The following is a 22363-nucleotide window of genomic DNA, read 5'->3' as shown; positions in this document are numbered from 1 at the left end:
GCCCACTCGTCCCCGGTGCCTCATCCTGTGCAGATCCCACAACTATACTAACCTCTAAAGAATGCGTATTGCCAGTATCTGAGCTGGTGCCTGTGGGTGAGACATGCAGTGACGCGGTGTGTTCTTCCTCCTCCTCTTCTCCCGCCTCGCTCTCTACAGTGCCCTCAGGGACAGACTGCTCAGGTGCTTGCTTATTATCTGAAAGCATAAAGGCACAAGAGTCGGGTAAAGGTGAGGGGATGGGTGCAGGAGGGGAGAAATGCACGCATACAGCATGATTAGGTGGAAAGTGCGAAACACTTGTGGGGTCAGTGAGAAGTGTGATGTGAGAAGAAGGAGTCGGGATGAACAGACCGTTGTTGTCCCCAAGGGGTCAACGTCACCGGTAGCCACAGCCTCGACCACCTGGTGCCCAATAATCTGCAGTACTCTATTTTACAGCGCAGACAGTGGTTGGGTGTCAGGTTCTCCCCTGCCTGTGCACTCCTGCTCCCTCCTGTTGTGAGCCACCTTGACCTGCAAGAGAAAGGAAAGTGTGTGAGTGAGTCTGCAGCAATGTGTTTGGGAGATGTGCCTGCCATAGTTGAATAGCTGTCATTGTGTGCAAGGTGTGAGATGTGGATGAGTGTTGGTAGGTAGTGATTGTTGGTGGTTGAGTGCTGGGGGTGTGGTGCTTTAGCCAGTGTGTGCAGACTATGGTTCAGATGGTGGGATGTAGCATTTGTTGATGCATTGACTCACCCTGATCACCCGAGTGGGGTCGTTAAATTTCTTCCAGCACTGTGTGTGGGTCCAGGGGACCACAGTGCTGGCAAGATGTGCTGCGCTACCTTCCTCCACATGGTGTGGAAGACTTGCGACGAGGGCCTCCTGCCACTTGCCGGGTACAGCACCGCCCTCTGTCTCTCCACAGCGAACACCAACACCTCCAATGCATGGTCGCAGAATCTGCGGGCTCTCTCCCTGGGACGTGGATCTGCCATCATTACGGTTGCTTGAGTCGTCCAGTTCCTTCTCCTTGACCTGCTGCTGCTGGCTGAGATGATGGTACAGCCAGCAATGATGAGAATGAGGTTCTGCAGCATCAATGAACCTCCCATTTAAAGAGCCTGTGGCAATGATGACTTGTGCTTAGACTGCACCTAATATTAGTCAGCACTTCGAGTTTAATGCCACTGAGCTAGGCCTTTAGCGCTTGATTTAGTGCGCCAATCCTTTCTTTGTGCAATGAGACTGAATTTTGCGTGCAGTCTGAAGCATTAGTGCCTGGTGCTAATTCTCAAACTTTTCAAAAATTACCGCCCATTCTTGGGCTATAGTGAATTTCTCCCTCTTTGACTTTTAAAGGAAGGACAGCACTTGCTCCAAGTCCTGGGGGCTCTAGCTGCAGTCCCCCTTGGGCTGCAGCATGACATGGAGATGGAGCAGAGGCAGCAAAGAGGACAAGCTGGTCGCAGAGGGAGGAGGAGGAGGAAGAGGAAAAAACATAAACATAGAAACATAGAAGATAGGAGCAGGAGTAGGCCATTCGGCCCCTCGAGCCTGCTCCGCCATTCAATGAGATCATGGCTGATCATCCAAACTCAGTACCCTGTCCCTGCCTTCTCCCCATATCCCTTGATCCCTTTAGCCTTAAGAAATATATCCAACTCCTTCTTGAATATATTTAATGAATTGGCCTCAACTGCCTTCTGTGGTGGAGAATTCCACAGGTTCACCACTCTCTGGGTGAAGAAATTCCTCCTCATCTCTGTCCTAAATGGCTTACCCCTTATCCTTAGACTGTGACCCCTGGTTCTGGACTCCCCGGCCATCGGGAACATCCTTCCTGCATCTAGTCTGTCTAGTCCTGTTAGAATTTTATAAGTTTCAATGAGATTCCCTCTCATTCTTCTAAACTCCAGCGAGTATAAGCCCAATCGACTCAATCTCTCCTCATACGTCATTCCTGCCATCCCAGGTATCAGTCTGGTGAATCTTTGCTGCACTCCTTCCATGGCAAGAACATCCTTCCTCAGATAAGGTGACCAAAACTGCACACGATACTCAAGATGTGGTCTCACCAAGGCCCTGTACAACTGCAGCAAGACATCCTTGTTCCTGTACTTGAACCCTCTTGCTACGAAGGCCAACATACCATTTGCCTTCTTAACCGCCTGCTGCACCTGCATGCTTACCTTCAGCGACTGGTGCACAAGAACACCCAGGTCTCGTTGCACTTCCCCTTCTCCCAATCTATTGCCGTTCAGATAATAATTTGCCTTCGTGCTTTTTCCACCAAAGTGGATAACCTCACATTTATGCACATTATACTGCATCTGCCATGCATCTGCCCAATAACCCAACTTGTCCAAATCATACTGGAGTTTCTCGGCCTCCTCCTCACAGCACACACGCCCACCCAGCTTTGTGTCGTCTGCAAACTTGGAGATATTACATCTAGTTCCCTCGTCTAGATCATTAATATATATTGTGAATAGCTGGGGTCCTAGGACCGATCCCTGCGGTACCCCACTAGTCATTGCCTGCCACTCGGAAAAAGACCCGTTTATTCCAACTCTTTGCTTCCTGTCTGCCAACCAGCTCTCTATTGAAGTCAGTACCTTGCCCCAATCCCATGTGCCTTAACTTTACACGCTAATCTCTTATGCGGGACCTTATCGAAAGCCTTCTGAAAGTCCAAATACACCACATCCACTGGTTCTCCCTTATCTATTCTACCAGTTACATCCTCAAAAAATTCTCAAAAGAAGCAGAAGAGGAGGATACAGAAGAGGAGGCAACCCAGACAGTCCATTTATGGCCAGGATATCCAGGATCGAATCATCTGCCTGCAGTACCAGCGACCACAACCCCGATTCCCCTTTCAACATTCATCCCACATCTTACCTTCCCTCTGTTACTGACCATCACAGCGTTCTCTTGACCACGATGCTGAAATAAAAGCCACCACAAAGCAAACATTGCAATCCAACTTTATCCACATATGCATCCAATATTACATCAAAAAATCAACTAATCACCCTTGTGCATTCCCTTAGTGAGTGTCTTGCATGTGCCTTTGCCTATCCTCGTGTTCTTACACAGTTTTACCCCAGTGGCTGCAGCATGGCTAGTGCAAGGCTGCTGAATTTCAGTGGGGGACACTGCCTATGGCCTTGCAGGACGACCTCGAGGAGCTGGTGGCTGGAAGTATGAAATCGAGTGATGGTGTTTCTTCTCCTTCACTCTCTTTCTTCTTGGTCAACCATTGGCTGGGCAGTTTGGATTTCGTGGATGTCTGAAATGAGGAAGGCACAAGGGTAGGGTTGTGGTGAGTGGAGCGGGGGGGAGGGGGGTAAAGCAAGAGGTGCTGCTTACACAATGTGCAGCTTGTAAATCAGAAGAGATTGTGGGATGAGGGGGAAGTGGGATGTGAGAAGGAGGATATCGTATGAGAAAACCAGCATCTTGTATTCTTTCAGCCCCGCCGCTGGCCAAGAGCTCAGTAATGCCCCTGCCAAGAATGGCCAGCACGTCTCCTCCAAGGGGGTGAGTTGAAGCTAGGAATGTGAGGTGCGCCTTGTGTTTGGTAGAAATTGTTGGTAGGTGAATGATGGGGGGTCGTGTATTGAGAAGTGTGTGAGGCTAGTGATACAGTTGGTAGAAGACCGCCTTTGAAGATGCATTCACTGACCTTGACCAGTGGTCTGAGGTTATGAAACTTCTTTGGACACTGGAGCCATGGCCTGGCAGCGACAACTTCGGCGATCTGGTCCTACATCCTTCTTTCTGGAGGGCGTCCTGGCCCCCAGTGGGTAGAGGACCTGTCTTCCAATGTTGACCCCCTGGGTGCCCTTTCCCTGGCCTGTTGATTCATTTGGGTTAGCGCTGAAGCACTTTTACCATTTTTCCAATTTTTAATCAGCAGAAGGCAGCTCACCTTTAAGAGGAGCAGACTGCCTTTAAGAGGAGCAGGCTAGCTTTAAGTTAAGCACGCCTCACTCGAACAATGTGCACTTCGGCCCCCTGCTGAGCGCACAGCCTGTCAGCAGCGCGTTCAGCGCTAGGCTGTGCACTAGAATCATTATAATTTGCAGGCAGCACGAAGATGACGTGCTGCCAGTACTCTTTGAACGGGTGTGGGCATATGTTACATCGTGGTGCCCGCACCCTTTATTTGTGTTAACCAAATTCATGGCCTGAATATTCTAGAAGGAGGGAAAGATTAAGGGAGGTAAAGGCCGTGATTTTGCCAGCGCTCAGAGGGCGGGTTTGGAGGTGGGTCATAGGTTAAAATCATTTTGATTGATGGCGGGTTGCGATCCCACCATCAACCCGCCTCCAAATAGCTTTCCCAAGTGTCGGGTCCCCGATTTGCGAATAACCCGGCACCTAGCAGCGGGAAGTGGATTAAAGGCAATTGCCTGCCTATTAACAAGTACTTGCCAGTAGTTGTCAGCCTATTTTTGAATTTTGCCGCTTCTGGCTCGGGTTTCCCAATGTCCGGACACCATGCCAGGTAAGTGTGGCGTGTTGTGAGTCTGCTGTAATGTTTCTGGATTGATGACAGCTGCAGAAGTGGTGTCAAGGATCCAATGGTGCACATGGTGAGTAACAGAGGGAAAAAAATGTTGGGTACTGCATTTTTAATACATTTAAACATTTCTTTAGGTTAGAAGTTTTTAAATTCATATCAGTGCCATCTCATTGGGAGAACGTCTCTCACCAGTGACAGATCGCTTCTGTCACCTCACCTGCAGCTGTCATCTATTCCAGCCTATGGAGAGAGCCTGGGTGCAAGAGTTCACCTTTGTGCAGTGATTGTCAGTGTTTTCAGCACCTCAATGCTGTCAAACACTGAGAAATCAACTGTCAAAATAAAATTGTGTGTGGTCCCTTTAAGGAAACCAGCAGATGACACGTCATCAAATTACGTCATCTGACCCGCTTCCTGTTAATTTGCCAGCAAGCCCGCAGGGCAGACTTAACAAGGTCAATTAAGGCAAAATCACGTCTGTGGACTGGATGCAGCTGGGGGCGGGACTGGAAGCCGGAAACAACCTGACCCGCACCCTACCCGCCTCCATTAATAAAATCGCGGCCAAGGAGTTTCAGGGGCAGAAATTCCCCTCCTTTGCGCCTCCTGTGGGGGGCACTAATGGGGTGCAAAGGCCTTTTTAAATATTTGAATGAATCCGCACTCACTACACAAACTGGCAACTTGTTCTTCAGTTTGATGAGCATCTGCGAAAAGAAAAACCTTCTAACATCTAACCTAATTCTATGCTTTCATAACTTATACAGGTGTCAGCCTTGCCTCAGTGGTAGCACTCTTGTCTCTGACTCACAAGGTTGTGGGCTCAAGCCCTCTAGTGATAATCCTGAGCCTATCCCCTTTTAATATCGATTCAGCAACAAGGCAAAACAATATTTTGCTATTTACAGCTGTGGTTTAGTGGGTAGTGCTCTCACCTCTGAATCATGTCCCACTCCAGAGACTTGAGTACATAATTCAAACTGACACATCAGTGCCGTACTGAGGGAGTGCTGCACTTTCAGAGGTGCCATCTTTTGGATCAGACGTTAAACCGAGGCCTTGTCTGCTCTCTCAGGTTTATTAGAAGAAGAGCAGGGGAGTTCTCCCTGGTGTCCTGGACAATATTTATCCCCCAACTAACATTAGTAAAACAGATTATCTGGTCATTGTCATATTGCTGTTTATGGGCCCTTGCTGTGTGCAAATTGACTGCCGCATTTCCGTACACAGCAATATAAAAATGTACTTCACTCGCTGTAAAGCACTTTAGGATCTCCCGAGGTCATGAAAGGCACTATATAAATGCAAGTTCCTTCTTTTAGCAGACCAAGGATCAAATATGGAACCTTTCTGTTCTGCCTGGCTCAGCTACACATTGCCGCAGAATTTGTAGGCTGATATGTCCAAAATATAACGCTATTTAAATTTTCTCAGGAGTGTTCTAGCTTGCAGCTTGGCCACGAAAACTACCCACTGCCCCAAACCCGATTACAGCTGCTTTTAAAAAATCTTTACAGTGGCTCAGTACCCCCTCTGCTGACCTTTACTAACATTACATGCATCTTCTTCTTAGGCAGCCCCTCGGAACCGAGGATGACTTGCTTTCTCATTAAAAATGAGTTCGCAGGTGACTGATGAGTCCAATACGGGACCTACAGTCTCTGTCACAGGTGGGGCAGACGGTGGTTGAAGGGGCGGGTGGGTGGAGTGCTTGGGTTGACGTGCGCTCCTTGCGCTGCCTGCGCTTGGCTTACGCTTGCTCCCAGCGAAGAGACTCGAGGTGTTCGGCGCCTTCCCGGATGCTTCTCCTCCACTTTGTGCAGTCTTGGGCCAGGGATTCCCAGGTGTCGGTGGGGATGTTACACTTTTTCAAGGATGCTTAGAGGGTGTCCTTGAAGCGTATCCTCTGCCCACCTAATGGGCCAGAAATTCGTGTCGGAGGCTTCCCGCGGGTGCAAGCCCCCGACCTGCACTTACCTAGCACGCCGGCCGTTGTGCTGTGGGCCCGTGTGGGATTCCGATCTTGGGCCTGCTCCAACTGCCGGCGTGCAGTGCTCGCGTATCCCAGGGGCGCAGTTAGTTCGAAGCGTCCCCTGGGATCACGTGGGCCATGGAGAGCCAATCGTAGCAGGGAACCTCTATTCATAGATTTGACAGGACAGGAAGACCTGTCAAATCTATGAATAGAGTTCGGCCCCAAAACATAACTAAAACTTCAAATAATTATTTTTTAAAAATCACATTTTAAAAATAACTATAAATTACATAAAATAACTATTTTAAACAATAATTTAAATTTTTGAAAAAATTAATTACAGTTTTTAACAGGGCTAAAAATAAACTTACCTTTAAAGTATTTAAAAATAATAAACCTGTGGAAAAAATGTTTTAATTTAACTTAATTCACCACTTACCTTGTTAAAAGCAGGCCTTGTGACTGCTTTTTAAAAGCGTAGCTGCTGGAGACTTACCCTCCCGGAGAAACCTGTAAAAAAAACGGAAGTTCCAGGCGTATGCGCTGCCTCTCCGGCGCACTCGTTCGACCTGCGAACCCTTTCCTTTAAGGGAACGGAAGTTCCGGTTTCCCGCGCATGTGCAGTGCATGCATGAAACCGGCACTTTCGTTGGGCCTACGCGTGAGTACCCAGTGCATACTCACCCGTGGGGACCCGAATTTCTGGCCCATTTCTGGACCCGTCCATCGGAGCTGATCGAGCGTGGTCAAAGCTTCAATGCTGGGGATGTTGGCCTGAGCAAGAACACTCAAGTGCGCCTTTCCTGCCAATGGATTTGCAGGATCTTGCAGAGGCAGCGTTGGTGGTACCTCTCCAGTGCTTTGAGGTGCCTGTTATACAATGGTCCATGTCTCTGAGGCATACAGGAGGGCGGGAATCACTGCTGCTCTGTAGACCATGAGCTTAGTGCCGGGTTTGAGGTCCTGGTCTTCAAACACTCTCTTCCTCAGGTGACCGAAGGCTGCACTGGCACACTGAAGGCGGTGTTGGAGTTCGTCGTCGACATCTGCCCTTGTTGACAGTAGGCTCCCGAGGTGTGGAAAGTGGTCCACGTTGTCCAAGGCCTTTTCGTGGATTTTGATAATCGGGGGGTAGTACTGTGTGACGGGAGCAGGTTGGTAGAGGACCTTTGTCTTACGGATGTTTAGTGTAAGGCCCATGCTCTCGTACGCTTCGGTGAAGGTGTTGACGATAGTTTGGAGTTCAACCTCCGAGTGAGCGCAGATGCAAGCGTCGTCTGCGCAAGCGTCGTCTACATGCATATACCATTGTAAATAACCCTATGGAAAAGACCTGTCTCCTGATTCTATGTGCGTGGAAAGGAACAGTACAAATTAATCAGCTACAACAGTCACTGTCAAGTATAAAGAACAAAATGAGGATATGTGGTGACTGCAGTTATGAAACAGTTCTGGACTTAAATAGAAACATAAAGTGAGCCCCTGAAGGTTTAATTCCACATCAGTTAGACATTGACAGCTGCAACATCACGTGTGCTGCTTTAGACTGATGGGATTGGGCTTGATGTGCCACTGAGATTATTGCTTTGTCAGATCTATTCCAGGGAACCCCAAGATTGCCATCATTAACACCTTTCCCAGAGTACAGAATACTGCTAGGAGGCAAAAAACAATTCTCTTTTATCATATAGGTTGTAATTCAATGTAATTGTAAGCTAGAGGCAAAGGAACAACCTATTATCATGGGGAAAATGTCAGGATAGTTTGACACTGTTTCTGAATAAACCTAATAATTATGGCATACAAGTGGAACATGCTAAGACCAAGACCTTGAAAGCAACTGATATGAACTCTGATGAGTAGAGAGAGCTATGTTAGAAGAAGCAATATCATCCAGAGCTCTTTATAACAGTGAAATGAAATCATGGGACATGGAGGAAGTTGTGAAATATGTGTTACATACAAATACTGCTTTTGGTTTCGTTTTTGGTCATACACGGATCCCTGCTATTATTTACCTGAATTTTCAACTTCAGCTCCTGTTACAGACAGAGGCTTAGAATTTCCTCCATACTTGCGCCCAGAGACACACGTAATCAGGGCCCAAATCTAATCCGCGGCCTAAAAGTTCACAGAATTTTGGCTGTCATCTTCCGTTTTACATTTTGGATGTGTTCTAATGAGTTACATGTGTAAGTACAATAGGGCTAAATCTCTTCGATCTTCTACAACTGTCTATCGATCCCTCTGCCCCCAAGTTACAGAGCTTTCAACACGAGTTTCCTGCACTTGCACCTGCTCAGAGGTTGTCTTAAAATTATGACCAGATTTTCAGGCAAAGTGGGAAAAAAAGTCACTTTTCTGGTGTTTTATTGCAAATTTTTTGAGCCTTTTAAAAAAAATTATGCTCACTGAGACCACCTCTGTATTTTCTGTTTCTTTGAATGCATTTTATGGCATAAGTGTAAGTCACATTGAAAATTGAAAAGCTTTCCTGATTGCAGCTTCTAAAAGATGTGCTTAATGTGCATGAATGATGATTAAATGAGTTGAAATTTTAATTTTCATACCTAAAGAAGAGAAATAGGCGTGAGTTCGGCACTTTCCTTGGGACCTGATTGTTCCGTTAATTCGCTCCCATTTTACGTTTGGCTATGTTCCAGTAAGAAACACAGGAAATTTGGGAGCAACTTGACTTCATAGGATGGGCACGGGTTTGGGGGCATTTTGGGGTCTAACTTTCAGATTGCGCCACATATAGAAACATAGAAGGTTGGAGCAGGAATAGGACATTCGGCCCCTCGAGCCTGCTCCGCCATTTAATGAGATCATGGCTGATCATCCAAATTCAGTACCCTGTCCCTGCTTTCTCCCCATATCCCTTGATCCCTTTAGCCTTAAGAAATATATCTAACTCCTTCTTGAATATGTTTAATGAATTGGCCTCAACTGCCTTTTGTGGTAGAGAATTCCACAGGTTCACCACTCTCTGGGTGAAGAAATTCCTCCTCATCTCTGTCCAAAATGGCTTACCCCTTGGCCTAGAAATTCATTGACGCCACTTTTGGGGCGCTAAAGTGGGGCGTCCGCTAAAGTTTGCGGCCGCCGCCAAATCTAGGTCACTTCTCCGATATTCATTAGCTTCGCCCTACTAGTTCGGGCGAGCGCTAAAACTGCTGCTGGACGCCTCCCTTTGGGCGCTAAGCCAGAGGTGGTGATCGATAGCGCCGAGGCCGGGCGCAGCGCAGGTGCGGCCATCTCGTGATTGACAGCAGACACCCTGGCGCCGGCCAGCTCTTAAGGGGAAAGGGTCGACTGTGTCTGCTGCCACGCCCTGGATAGTGGAGCCCTCCAGCTAGGCCTGAACACTGCTGCTGGACCCAAATAGCGCCTGAAGACATGGAGAAGGCCCGTGAACGTGCGCAGCGCTTCTCAGAGCGTGATCTGAGTGTGCTGCTTGCTGCTGTGGAGAAGAGGCGCCATGTTTTGTACCTGGACAATGGCAAGAAGGCGACGGTCCGCGTCTACAGGAGAGCCTGGAGGCATGTCGCCAGCAAGCTGTCAGCCAACAGCGACGTCCCCAGGACCGGTGCCCAATGCCGCAAAAAGTTAAATGACCTCACATGCATTGTCAGGGTGAGTACCCTTTCCAATGACCTCCTCATCCTTGCATGTGCACCTCACATTATGGGCAAAGGGACCTGAAAGCTCTAATGGCCAGCCTTCATCCAGCAGCTATGGCACAGGCATGAGCATCAATTGCACATTCTGCACTGAACACACTGGCCAAGCTATTCCACCATGGGAGGCATTGCACACCAGATCATGGCGACACACTGGCCAGGCTATTCCACCATGGGAGGCAGTGCACACCAGATCATGGCGACACACTGGCCAGGCTATTCCACCATGGGAGGCAGTGCACACCAGATCATGGCGACACACTGGCCAGGCTATTCCACCATGGGAGGCAGTGCACACCAGATCATGGCGACACACTGGCCAGGCTATTCCACCATGGGAGGCAGTGCACACCAGATCATGGCGACACACTGGCCAGGCTATTCCACCATGGGAGGCAGTGCACACCAGATCATGGCGACACACTGGCCAGGCTATTCCACCATGGGAGGCAGTGCACACCAGATCATGGCGACACACTGGCCAGGCTATTCCACCATGGGAGGCAGTGCACACCAGATCATGGCGACACACTGGCCAGGCTATTCCACCATGGGAGGCAGTGCACACCAGATCATGGCGACACACTGGCCAGGCTATTCCACCATGGGAGGCAGTGCACACCAGATCATGGCGACACACTGGCCAGGCTATTCCACCATGGGAGGCAGTGCACACAAGATCACGGCGACACACTGTACTTAGAGGCCGTCCTTTCTCTTGCAGGCCAAGCTGGCGAATAATCGCAAGAGCCGGACTGCGACCGGGGGAGGACGACCCCATATCCAGCCACTCACCGACCTGCAACATCGCGTGGAGCGCCTCATGGGTGGCCGGGTGATTGGGCCCGTTGCATGTGGAGATGCCGACCCTGTTCTGGGCAGCAATGGTAAGGACATCACCTTTTGCACCTCTCTCGTCCCACTTGCGCATCAGATCTACATCCTTTGCCACTGTCCGACCAATGCGCTGAATGCCACCACTCATGCATCCCGCACTGACGCCCTCTCCTCACTCTAAAGCTACTCTTGTGCCTTCCTACTTTCAGATGGTCAAGAGGAGGTCCCTCAACTTGCCAGTGACAGACCCTCTGAGGAGGAGCAGGAGGAGGAGCAAGAGGAAGGCGGCCCATCAGGGGAACCCTCAGCCGCGGCCACCCAGGCCAATGTAGGGGACACGTCTTCCCTGGAGGGCAGCGTGGCGGAAGTGTCGAAGGGGGTGGGGAGCTCCTGGGACCTGCGTGCTGCAGAAAGGCGGGAGGGGGGTGGAAGCTCGGCGGCCTTCTCCCCAGAGGGGGGATGCGTCGGAGGGGAGTCCAATTGCTGGGCCCAGCGGCCTCCAGCAACGCAGGAAGGGTCGGCCAGCTCGGCGGCCTTCTCCCCAGAGGGAGAGTCCGGCCTCCAGTCAGGAGATGCTCTTCGCCGAGGAGATGGAACGCCTCGAAGACTTGTCTGCGGACTCGGAGCGCCGGCACACGGAGCTCATGGCGGCAGTGGCACGGTTGCCTGAGTCTATCGATTCCCTCTCTCGGAGTGTGGCCGAGTTCGGGCCCTTAGAGGCCACCAGTCGGGCGGAATACCGGGCAGATCTGTCAGCGACTGGCCAGGTGATTAGTGGTGCCGTCCAGTCACTGGCTGCTCTGCTGCGGTCAGTGAACAGGTCAACACGGGCACTCACTGCTGCCACACTCGCTGTGTCAGCCAGGCATCGCCAGGGCACCCGGCGCGCTGCAGCAGCACATCGGTCTGTCCCTCGGCAGATTGGTGCGCATGCTGCAGTGCTGGCCCGGGCGAGTGCCAGTGTCTCAGGTGACCAGCGAGCGCCTGCCATCCACCAGCTTGCCGCCATTCCTCCAGCCGCCACTGCCACTCCCCCAGTGGAGCTGCCAGGAGCTGCTGCAGCAACTGATGCTGGCCAGCCACAGCTGCAGCAATCAACAGCCGGCCGCTCGACGGCCAGACCTCGACTAGGCCGACCCCCAAGGGCATCTGCCGTCACGACATGTGCCCCTCAGGAGCCTGCCCCCAGCCTTGCAGCAGCCAATGGCCTTACTTTGAGGCGGAGCAGCAGGGCGGGCAGGGGCCACCCAAAGATGGCCAAGGCATCGCCCTAGCGGGCCAAATAGTCGAATGTGTGGCCATTTGTGTTTGTTTCTTGAGGCCGAGAATTGGATGTTTGTTTTTTGAAGGCCGATGATGTGATGTTTGTTTTGGACGAAGGCCGAGAATGACGGCCATTTTAGTTGCCCTATTTTGTTAATCCTCCCCAGGTTGTGGGAGCGAGTAATGTGTTTGAGTGTTTTTTGGGGGTTTCATCTGTTTTTGGTTTTCATGTGGGAAGGGCCCAGAGTTTGTACAATAAAGCATTTTATTTATTCACATTGTCCATGTTTGATCTTTGAAGTGTTTGTTGCCTTAACCGGCTGAGGGCTTGCGGAGCGGCTGCAATCATGTTCTATCATTGGCACAAGCCATTCCCTGACAGGGGGCCTAGAAGTGACGTTCAATAAGCCGACGACGGGCGGCCCTTGGACCTTGTGCGTCCCTCCTGGGCTGGTACTCGTCGTCCTCGTCGTCCTCATGCTCCTCCTGCTCCTCCTCCTGAGGTGGTGGTCCAACGTGAGGTGGCAGTGCCTGAGTCCTGCGGATAGCCAGGTTGTGCAGCATGCAGCAAACGACGACGAATTGGGAGACTCGATCCTGCGAATACTGGAGGGCTCCCCCGGAGCGGTCGAGACAGCGGAACCGTTGCTTGAGCACGCAGATTGTTTGTTCTATGAGGTTCCTCGTCGCTTGATGGCTCTCGTTGTATGCCTCTTCAGCAGGGGTCGTGGGCGCGCGGAGCGGGGTCATGAGCCAGGTACACAAAGGATAGCCTTTGTCCCCGATAAGCCATCCTCTTGGGGGAGGCTGTGCCTGGAACATGTCAGCCACAGTTGTCTGTCGCAGGATAAAGGCACCGTGGCTGCTGCCTGGAAAGCGGGCATTGACAGCTAGGATGCGCTGCCTGTGGTCACACACCAGCTGTACATTGAGGGAATGGTAGCCCTTCCGGTTGCGGTACTCCTCGGCATGCTCAAGAGGTGCCCGCAAAGCCACATGCGTGCTGTCAATGGCGCCCTGCACCATGGGGAAGCCCGCTATTCTTGCAAACCCCACTGCACGCTGCTGCTGCTTGTCCAGGGTCATGGGGAAGGAGATGAATTGATGTCTCCTTCTGAAAAGGGCTTCGGTCACCTGGCGGATGCAGCAATGCACGGCGAACTGGGAGATGTTAGCGATGTCCCCAGTAGCGGATTGGAAGGAGCCGGAGGCATAGAAGTTGAGAGCCACCGTCACCTTCACTGCCACTGACAGAGACGTCCTGCGCATCAGCTGTGGCTGCAGATCTCTCTGAAGCAGCCGGCAGATGTCTGCAACCACCTCCCTTCGGAATCGCAGCCTCCTAACACACATCGCGGCAGACATGGTCAGATAGGAGGTCTGCTGGCAGTATACCCTGCGTGGGTAAGGCCTCAGTTGGCGACGCCTGTTGCCCCCTCTGCGTCTAGCCAGGGCTGCCACTCTCTCACGGCGTCTGTAAGCCCTTCTGGCATAAGGCTGAAATTCAGCGTTGCCACCCAATGCAGCCCCCATTATATGCTGGCAAACACTGAGCTCTGAATGAAGGCAAAGATAATTGGTAAGCTCTGGCCTGAGCCAAAAATACCTGTCCAAGTGTTGGTCCAAGCCAGTAAACTCTCCTCCTTGGTCTCTGTCCAAAAAACCGTTGCACAAGAGTGAATGCTGCAAAATGGCTGGCCTTTATACTGCTGGGTAAGTGCCCTTTAATTAGCGCTCCCCCCGGCCCGGCTGGCCTGTGTACCGTTCCACTTCACAGTCGCTCGGGACGCCCGGCGCACAATGGGCCGGCGCGAGTGAAGTTCCGGTTTGGGGCGCACAAAGGGCGTTGCACTATTAAATGACGTCATGATCTGCGCGCGCAGCAGGGCGCGCGCTAAGACTTTGCGCCGGCGCTAAATGTGTCCTGAAGTTGGGGAGAGGCGCAGATCGCGCTGCGCCCGGGTGATAAGCGCCTAGCGCTCGAGATCTACTCCCCCTAAGGCGCTAACGGCTGGCGCGCCCAACTGAATTTCTAGGCCAGACTGTGACCCCTGGTTCTGGACTCCCCGGCCATCGGGAACATCCTTCCTGCATCTAGTCTGTCTAGTCCTGTTAGAATTTTATAAGTTTCAATGAGATCCCCTCTCATTCTTCTAAACTCCAGCAAATATAAGCCCAATCGACCCAATCTCTCCTCATACGTCATTCCTGCCATCCCAGGTATCAGTCTCGTTAATCTTCGCTGCACTCCCTCCATTGCAAGAACATCCTTCCTCAGATAAGATGACCAAAACTGCACACAATACTCAAGGTGTGGTCTCACCAAGGCCCTGTACAACTGCAGTAAGACATCCTTGTTCCTATACTCGAATCCTCTCGCTATGAAGGCCAACATACCATTTGCCTTCTTAACCGCCTGCTGCACCTGCATGCTTACCTTCAGCGACTGGTGCACAAGGACACCCAGGTCTCGTTGCACTTCCCCTTCTCCCAATCTACTGCCATTCAGATAATAATCTGCCTTCCTGTTTTTGCCACCAAAGTGGATAACCTCGCATTTATCCACATTATACTGCATTTGCCATGCATCTGCCCAATCACCCAACCTGTCCAAATCATACTGGAGTTTCTCGGCCTCCTTCTCACAGAACACACACCCACCCAGCTTTGTGTCATCTGTAAACTTGGAGATATCACATCTAGTTCCCTCATCTAGATCATTAATATATATTGTGAATAGCTGGGGTCCTAGCACCGATCCCTGCGATACTCCACTAGTCACTGCCTGCCACTCGGAAAAAGACCCGTTTATTCCAACTCTTTGCTTCCTGTCTGCCAACCAGTTCTCTATTGAAGTCAGTACCTTACCCCCAATCCCATATGCCTTAACTTTACACGCTAATCTCTTATGCAGGAACTTATCAAAAGCCTTCTGAAAGTCCAAATACACCACATCCACTGTGTATGAGTCATGAAAGTTTAAGAAAGAAAATACTTTAAAATATTGGTTAAATAGTATAATACAGTTAATTTACCTGACTGACTTATTGTATTGAGAAACCCCCTATTTTCTTGTTCCAGTAGTATAGTCTGAGATACCCCCTTTATTCTTGCTACAATGGTGCAGTCCTTAAGCTTGTCACATGGTATCCAGCCATTTTACAGTTCAAGCTCCACGAGGCTAGAGAGAAGGTAAAGGCTTTGATGGCTGGAGCAATACAGTTTTTGACCGTGTTTGTTTAAACGTGTTTTGCTTTGTAATTCTGTTTGTAAGGTGTTACAGTAAACAGTTTAAAGACAAAGTTACGTTTTGGAACGTTTTATTTCGACACGCGTCTACTCGTTAAAAGCCTCAAAGCTCAGTGGCTGCATGTTTGGAAATTACGAAGCGCCACTACACACTGGTTCTCCCTTATCTATTCTACCAGTTACATCCTCAAAAAATTCCAGTAGATTAGTCAAGCACAATTTACCTTTTGTAAATCCATGTTGACTTTATCCGATCCTGTCACTGTTTTCCAAGTGCTCTGCTATTACATCTTTTATAATGGACTCTAGCATTTTCCCCACTACTGAAGTCAGGCTTACCGGTCTATAATTCCCCGTTTTCTCTCTACCACCTTTTTTGAATAGCAGGGTTACATTAGCTACCCTCCAATCCATGGGAACTGTTCCAGAGTCTATAGAATTTTGGAAGATGATCAGCAATGCATCTACTACTTCTAGGGCCACTTCCTTAAGTACCCTAGGGTGTAGATTATCAGGCCCTGGGGATTTATCGGCCTTCAATCCCGTCAATTTCCCTAACACCATTTCCCTACAAATACTGATTTCATTCAGTTCCTCCCTCTCATTAGACCCTATGTTCCCTGACATTTCAGGGAGGTTATTTGTGTCCTCCTTTGTGAAGACAGAACCAAAGTATGTAATTAATTGGTCTGCCATTTCTTTGTTCCCCATTATAAATTCCCCTGATTCTGACTGCAAGTGACCTATGCTTGACTTCACCAATCTTTTTCTCTTCACATATCTATAGAAGCTTTTACAGTCAGTTTTTATGTTCCCTGAAAGCTTACTCTCATACTCTATTTTTCCCCTCTTAATTAATCCCTTTGTCCTCCTTTGCTGAATCCTAAACTACTCCCAATCCTCAGGTTTGCTGCTTTTTCTGGCCAATTTATATGTCCTCTCCTTGGATCTTATGCTATCCCTAATTTCCCTTGTTAGCCACAGTTGAGTCACCTTCTTTGTTTTATTTTTATGCCAAACAGGGATGAACAAATTCTGTAGTTCATCCATGCGATCTTTAAATGTTTGCCATTGCCTATCCACCGTCAACCCTTTAAGTAACGTTCCCTAATCCATCCTGGCCAACTCACGCCTCATACCATCGTAGTTTCCTTTATTTAAATTCAGGACCCTAGTCTCTGAGTCAAATAATTCACTCTCCATCTTAATGAAGAATTCTATCATATTATGATCGCTCCCCCCCAAGGGGCCTTTCACAACAAGATTGCTAATTACTCCTTTCTCATTACATAATACCCAGTCTAAGATGGCCTGATCTCTAGTTGGTTCCTCGACATATTGGTCCAGGAAACCATCCCGTATACACTCCAGGAATTACTCCTCCACAGTATTGTTACTAATTAGGTTAGCCCAATCTATATGTAGATTAAAGTCACCCATGATAACTGCTGTGCCCTTATTGCACGTGTCTCTAATTTCCCATTTAATGCTATCCCCAACCTCAGCATTACTGTTTGGGGGTCTGTATACAACTCCCACTAATGTTTTCTGCCCCTTGCTATTTCTCAGCTCTACCCATACAGATTCCACATCATCAGAGCTAATATCCTTCCTTACTATTGTGTTAATCTCCTCTTTAACCAGCAATGCTACCCCACCTCCTTTTCCTTTTTGCCTGTCTTTCCTGAATATTGAATTCCCAGCCTTGGTCACCCTGGAGCCATGTCTCCGTAATCCCAATTATATCATATCCATTTACATCTATTTGCACAGATAATTCATCCACCTTATTACGAATGCTCCTCGCATTAAGACACAAAGGGGGAAAAATTCAGTATCGCCCCGTTTGGGGTACCATTATCGGCCGTGCGCAAAATTTAGCGCCTGGTGCTAATTATCACCTCTGACAGCAAACTTGGCTTTTATCTCCCTGGAGGTGATTGGCGTGCTAAATCAGGCGCTTCACACCTGTCTTAAGGCGCAAAGGTCGAGGAGCGAGGCGCTACCTCAGAGCGCTGGCGAAGCAAGGAAGGGGAAATCAAAATGAACCTGCAAAGTGCTGCTCAGTACTCAAAACTCCTTCACACAGTGTTGAATCTCTCCAGAAGTCTCTCGCTCTCTCTCTCAGAATGCGTGGTGCAAAAATGTCACTGGAAAAAAAAAGGCAGGAAGCGGTCACCTTTAAATAGCACCTTTAAATAGCACCTTTAAATAGCACTTTATGACAGCAAAACACTCCCCTCAATCTGTCGTTGCTAGCGACAGGCGGTAAGGCAGGGGGTGCCACTCAATATCCGGTCCGGGGCATAAACAGGGCGTTGCGCACTCGACTGACGTCACAGTCTGCCGGCGCAGGAGATGGTGGCGGTAGCGATTAGCGCTGCCGCAAAATATCTAGTTAATTTTGCGAGTGGCGCAAACATCTCCGCACCCGGCCTCTAGTTGCTTTGCGCCCCAATTGGCGCCCTCTTAAGGCACTAACGGGAGGCACAAACAACTGAATTTTTCCCCCAAAACCTTCAGGCTTGTTTTTTTAACACTCTTAGACTTTTTAGAATTATTATTTACTGTGGCCATGTTTGATTTAAACCCTTGATTTCTCTGACTGCAACTTTTGCTTTTCTCCTTCCTGTCTTTTGCTTCTATCCTTGCTTCCCTTTCCTCTGTCTCCCTGCACAGGTTCCCAACCACGGAGGATGTTCAGGCCATCAATCCTTTCTATTTAATAATAAAGTATAACACATGTTCAGACAATCCTATCTCTGCTGAGGGAAAGCAAATTGCTAATTCAACATCATTCTTTTTACTTTTAATTCTATACCAACTCTCTTCCCCCAGCCAAGTACCAAGTCGGGTGCAGTACTCCACACCTTTCTCTGCATGGGAACATTGCCGTTTTATTCCTTAGAGATGGGAGGCTAAGGAGGTACCCATATTCAAACAGGATGACAAAACAGATAGGCAACTACCGGACTATTAGAATGGAATCGATTATCAGGAGTAAACATAAGGATTATCAGTACAATAGCAATCTAGTAAGCAGCAATCAACATGGCTTGACCAACCTTCATGATTTCATTGAGGAAACAAAAGCCCAAGGTGACTGGGGTAAACCCTACAAAGCACTTAGGGGGAAACATTGTGTTGCTTTGTGCCTCCCATTAGCGCCCCACAAAACACCTAGCGCCCAGGTGCGGTGCAGCTAATGCCTCCCGCGAAATTCAGCGTGAGGTTAGCGGCGGCAGTAGCCAGTAGCGCCCCACAGCACTGTGCCACCGGTGATGACATCGTCGCCATGCGAAGCACCCCAGTTGCAAACTTGGCTCACGCCCCCGACCTACTGCTGGACGCTATGTCCGACAAGGTTAGGGTACTGTGTTTGCAGCCGCGGCGGTGCAAATTAAATGGCAGGTGCCGGGGGCGGCCTTCTTTTTGGGCCACCTGCCAGCACCTGCCCCCTTTTGCCTCCTCCTGCGGGTTGCCGGCTGCGGTCAGTCAGCCTGGCACTCCTCTTGAGTGCCGGGCTCTTTTGCTGGCACCCCGCTCCCCAGTGGTCCAGCAGGGCCCTGGTACACGCTGTGCTAGGCCCCTCCCTTTTAAACAGGGGAGGGAGGCCAGCAATACCGCGGTGCTACATGCCGGCGTGCGTGGCGCTGTTGCACGTAGCGCCGTGATATTGAATGGTAGCACCCCAAGAGGGAGGGGGAGCCCTTCCAGTAGCGCCCACCTCCTGCTTAGAGAGAGGGGCGCTACCACTCAATGTCCGGCGCGGGGGCACTAACATTTTCAGGGTGCTAAAAGTAGCGCCCCAGCGAAGTTAGCGCCCCAAAGGGGGCGCAACCCAATTTTTCCCCCTTAGACTTCTAAAGGGCATAAAGTTCCACATGAAAGATTACTAATTAAGCTCAAACGTAGGGATTATAGGGAAAGCCTGGATATGTATAAGAAATTGGCTGAAAGGTAGAAACCAATGGGCCTTGGTTAGAGGAGTATAATGAGAGTGGGGCGGAGTGGGGGCTGGCACTGAGTGGATTGCTCCAGGACTTTGTTTTGGTATTACTACCATTTTAATCTATATCAATGACTTGGATCCTGAAACTCAATGCAATTTAGCAGACTAGGAGGGGCAGTGGAATTAAAGGATGGAGCTCAGAAATCACAGACTGAGCTAAACAAAATATTTCAAAGGTCTGAATAGCGGTGGATGACATTTCCTCAACCCCACGCTGCGTTCAGGCGCAAAGCACTTTTGGGGAGGAGCCTGAAACATGCGTTAGGCCCATTGGCTGTGCACATTGGTGGCCTAACGCATATTTCAGGCAAGTGTGCTGGACGACTACAGTGCCCCCTAACAAATATGGCATGCGCCGCATATCCAGCGAGGAATGAGCAGAGTGGGTGAATCTTTTTGAAGAAAGTGGTGAAGCAATAGCACAGAGCAGACAAGAAATTATCGGTCATTGATGCAGGAGTGGAGCTGCTGCTTTACAAAGTACATGAGAAATGGTTGCCCCTTTTGGCCCCAGGAATGTGTGGGAAGAGAGGGCAGAAAGGAGAAAGGTAGCATCAAATATTTAAGTACCTGGGAGTAGATAAGACAGATGTTTGGCAGTCAAAATTTGTCAAAATAAGACCACCCAGCATTCCCTTTACCAAGTAGATGTTCATTTACTTACAGAAACTTTGAGAGGCAGGATAAGCATTTAAGTGTCACTGTATGGGCGCTTTAAACTTCGAGCATCTCAACGCTGCTTCTCTGCTCACATGAACTGAGTGCACGGAACAGCAGCGATTGGACCCTCACGGGAATGGGGCTCCAAACCTTTAAGTTCTCAAGTTCCTTTGAAGGGGCCATTTTGCAAATCCTGGGGGTTGAAAACATATGTTCTAAATTATACCTGGTGCGTTGCAAGCGTAATTTGCAAGATTTCAGAGCGCCAAGGCCTCTGGCTCTCATTTAAATAAATGTAAATGAGCTCTATCGGGACTCAGCAGGTGGATCAGAGAAGCCTAAACAGACACCAGAAATGAAAGCACCTCGAATTTGGGGTTGAAATGGCTTCCACCCCAATTTGCAGAGCTGAAAAAACTATTGTGCTCTTCCCTCACCAAGAATAGACCAAGAACAGTGAATAAATCTGTGGCTTTTATTTCTAATCACCTCTCTTCTTTACTTTCCTACTTTAATTTTACTTTTTTCTAACTTGTCTATCTTCTCTACACTTTGGGGTAAAAATTAATTATGGCCCATTTTCAGGCACATAACTGATGATGTGCAGCGCACCCCCGAACTGGGAGGCCTGAGGCTCACCTGAAATCATTTTAACAATTGCGGTGAGCTGCCGATGCCTGTCGTGGCTCCAAAGGCTGCTCGCCGCTTAGCCACGATTCGATTTGGGCCGTTCGCCTCAGTTAATCCCTCAGAGGGCGGGGAGGAGAACGGGCAGAGGGCGGGGAGGAGATCGGGCTGAGGGCCGAGCGCGGGCACACTCCTGCTCCACGGCTCTACAGAAAGGTAAGTTTAAAAAAATGTACCTGCCTTTTTTGGTGAGGGTCTCCAGCAATCCCTTTAAAGATCACTAGTTAGGTCGCATGGAGAACCAAAAAGCTCAGCGGAGCAGGCCCGACCCCTGATCCACTCAGCGCACTGGATTTCCAGGAAAGGTCTCTAAACAGCCATTTGGCTCCTCATTAACATATTCAAGGACCTAATGCCTGTCTAAGGTGGCCGCCTGCAAAGCCATTTTTACCTAACTGGCAGTGCCCCTAATGCAGGTGCAGATCAGGCACAGGATGTTACAGCCCGAACTTGGTCCTTTATGTCCCAGTTTTCCACCCAGAAAATGGGCGCATGGAGGAATAATTTCTACCCCTTTATTTCTCTCAAGAGAAATGTATATTTAAACACTGGGGCCAAAAATTCATGGCCCTATGGGTGCACTTCTGCTGTAACCCCGACAGGAGAGCAGAGGAAGGGTCGCAAACTAGGCTGGGAATCAAATACGCCGGGTCGCAGCAACCTTCCTGGATGTTTCTTGTAGCCTTTGTTGGGGGCAGAGCCTCTGCCAGCCCTAAACAAGGCCATTGACACAGAGGGGTGATGTGCCTCAATGAATCCGAGACTCGACGTTAACGGAGCAAAGCAAGGCTTTTATTAACTAAGAATGTAATACACAGTGGAGAAGTGTCTCCCATCCAAAGATCTGTTGCACTGCCTGTGAGACAGTGCAGCCTGCTTAAGTAGTGGCCAGGTATGGGCGGAGCCCTACACACAATACAGTACCGGTGGGGAAATGAAACTGAAACTAAACTAAACACACAGAATACAGTGCCTGAGAACACAGAGAATACAGTGCCTGATGAACGGCATATTTCATCACATTCACCCCTTCTATAGATTTAGTCTGTTCGGGGGTTTGATAGTCCTCTGTGACCGACGTGGTGCCGCGGGTGTCGGCTGGGTGTCCCCGGTGGCCTCCTGGGTCTCTGCCGGGGGCGCCGCCAGGGTTGTTGAAGGGGTAGTTGGTGGGGGCACCGTTGGTCGATGTTCTTCCGGGGGTGATGAAAGAGTAGTGGGTGGGTAAGAGTTGCTGTGATTGCTGTTGCTGTTGTTGTCGTGGTTGTTGTCATTACCGGCTGGGGCGACGTCTTTTATGGACACGGTGTCCTCCCTTCCATCGGCGTGCCGGACATTCGCGTATTGGGGGTTGGCGTGGAGTAGGTGCACTGACTCCACGAGAGGGTCCGTCTTGTGGCCCCTCACATGCCTTCGTACAAATACCGGACCCGGGGTGGAGAGCCATGACGGCATGGATACGCCTGAGGTGGATTTCCGGG

The 22363-nt window shown here is 49.7% G+C and overlaps 1 pseudogene; it reads left to right on the top strand.

Moving 5' to 3' along the window:
• The first annotated feature begins 18821 nt into the window (after positions 1-18821).
• LOC147111864 (uncharacterized) overlaps positions 18822-22363 on the top strand; it is a 43303-nt pseudogene continuing 39761 nt past the window's right edge.

Source organism: Somniosus microcephalus, chromosome 10 (assembly GCF_052327205.1).
Source record: "Somniosus microcephalus isolate GS21.2 chromosome 10, FLI_Smic_1.0, whole genome shotgun sequence".
In the NCBI taxonomy this organism is placed as follows: domain Eukaryota; kingdom Metazoa; phylum Chordata; class Chondrichthyes; order Squaliformes; family Somniosidae; genus Somniosus; species Somniosus microcephalus.
The sequence above is the reverse complement of the archived record's forward strand: the minus strand, read 5'-3'. Positions and strand labels throughout refer to the sequence as shown.